Raw genomic sequence first — 2500 nt, 5'->3', positions numbered from 1 at the left:
AAACTAAGAGTAGATGAGTCTTAATAACGGGCCACTCCATTCAGCACACAAGTCTAGGATTTTTTTTCCCCCACCTCTGTAAAAGTTTTTACTTCTCTTGACAAAAACAGGATTCGATTTAAATGTTCCCAGTAGTAAAACTGTGTGATTTCCTTTTAGAGAAAACCAGATCTGACAGGCAAACTACTATCACTCTGACAAAGACGAAGGCGTTGTACCCTTCAATACTTATTTCAATAGGTTACAGAGAAGCCCCCTTTAAACTCTGGAGCGCTCTTGAGTTGACAATGTGGTTTTATTTCCTTTGTATAGACCAGCTAAATGTTTTCGGAAATCGCTGTAGCGGTCTAATTAAGAGGCTGATACAGGCAGCTATAAGTTTCGAGGCTGCTGAATAAAAGAGTACAGAGGCTACGTTTTAAGCACACTTTTATTGTTCATTTAGCTTCGTACCTTTGCAGTACAAACAGTGCTGAAAATAAAGGCTTTTAATCTCTCTTCACTGACGGGAGAAAAAATAGCCCAGTAACTGATCAAAGAGTCAATGGCGCTGAACCGACAGTTTATGGATTTCTGTTTGTGCTACAAAATAAAAAATAAATCACATATAAATACGGGGATTCATCAGAGGAAAAGTAACAATCGCCAGAAGTGATATGGCACGCCGCAGCAGCAAACATTTGCAGCCACAGAGCCTGCTTGTTATGTCTGCGGTGACATATATTACTCGTGTGTTTTCAAAACAATACCTGTCTAGGTTACCGTTGCAACTGGGCCATCTTTCTCTTTAGTGACTAGTGCTAGCGATGCAGGCTTTAATTTAAAATAACAATGGTAATAACCATGGCCCTGTCAACACACAACTGGAAATAAAGTAAGTGTCAAAGTGGCTGAGGAGGTTAGAGGGCACTGGCGATACAGTTTCCAGAAGGGAAGCCATGGCGAGGATTAGATCTACTGCATTTTTTTCTTTCTTTTTAAAGAGGGACTTGGTGGAGAATCTCTTTCCCAGCCCCACCGTCATTTTGGAGGCGTGCAAGCCTAGGGAGCGTGCACTGCAGCCGTGGGACTGGAAGAAAGTGCTCTCGTGGCTAGGCAGGAGCAGCCTGTTCAGGCCCTTGCAGCATTAGGAACAGGGGGACAGGAAGCGGAGGCAGGCTCTGGTAGCGGTGGCTGGCAGCCGTAGGAATAGGGAAGCTGCAGCCGCTTTAGCATGGTGGGGGGAAGCGGCGCGCGCGGGAAACCTCTCCAGAGGAGCCGGGAAGGGGAGGGGGAAAAGCAGCGTGCGAGGACAGGGCTCTCTCCAGGGGTGTCTGGGAGGAGGGGGAGGAGGAGAAGCGGCGAGCGCGGAAACCCTTCTCCACAAGCAGCGTAGTGCAGCCAGGCTGCTGCTCAGAGAGTCCGGTCAGGCACAACGTCCCCCAGTCTAGCAGGAGACTGGAGTGGAGGGGCGAGAGCGCACCTATAGCTCCACACCATCTGTTAGAGCCTATGCTCAAAACCCACTCAAGCGTGTTCCCAGACACTGCCTTTTTACCAAAGAAAAATCATTGTTAGCAGTTTCAAAACAAACACCAGATTGCCCATTAGCACTTTCTTCCCAAATATCATCCAATAATAACCATATTGCTGTGCACGCTTCTGGGATTCCTCAGGGCGTTTAGACACTTCTGGTTTTATCAGAAAATGCTTCTCTAACTACTTCAAAATGCACCGTAACCTGCTCTGCAGACGCTGTTCAGAAGCATGCCTCATAAAATATAAGCAAGCCCCCCACAGCAGCTTGGTGTGCCGCGGTGGGCAAGAGAGGCAGAGTGCTTTCTCCTTCTCGCACAAAATACTGCTCACACTGTGTCTGGTCAGCCTAATGCAGCGTTATTAGTTGTGGCGTTAAAAGTATTGACATTAGCAGAAGAGTTGTCATGCCACATTTACGTTGTTGCTTCCAATACCCATATCGTTTAAATGATGCAATAATATTATTGCTTTTGGAAAAATAACAGGCTTGGATCACAGTCTCTGCATGAGCAATAGCAATAAAGCACTTGTAATGAGCAAGTAACAAGCTCCAAACTTAACAAAAAATATGCAGGCTCCGTTCCTAACTGCAGAGAATTGTCGAAGGTCTGACTTAAAGGCTTTAGTTAATAATGTTGTAACTGAAACTTTTGGAAGCTAGTGCTGTCCAAACGGCACTTTCCTGTGTCCAAAACCAAGGCAAGCTTTGTCCATTAGCTAAGGTTATGACAATAATGTTTCTTTTGGTGCTGCTAGTTAATCCAAACCCCAGGGGGTGAATAAAGTATAGCTCTAATGCTTCTAATTGGAATAACATGTTACCACAAAATTGTTTTTATATATATTTTTTTCAGTTGCAGTGTTTCTGACACAGCTTTTAAAATATAAATTGAAAAAATCAGGTTAGACAATGTCACATAAATCCATATCTATGTCTATTTAAGAAGAAGGGCGACCATATCCTGTTGGGTCTCTAAAAGGC

General features: G+C 44.6%; 1 protein-coding gene across 7 annotated transcripts in view; it reads left to right on the top strand.

Moving 5' to 3' along the window:
* Nucleotides 1–2500, top strand: part of EBF3 (EBF transcription factor 3) — a 133762-nt gene that overhangs the window by 3435 nt on the left and 127827 nt on the right. The window lies entirely within an intron of this gene.

The sequence above is a fragment of the Gopherus evgoodei genome, chromosome 7, assembly GCF_007399415.2.
Source record: "Gopherus evgoodei ecotype Sinaloan lineage chromosome 7, rGopEvg1_v1.p, whole genome shotgun sequence".
NCBI lineage: Eukaryota > Metazoa > Chordata > Testudines > Testudinidae > Gopherus > Gopherus evgoodei.
This window is presented reverse-complemented; position numbering and strand designations above follow the sequence as displayed.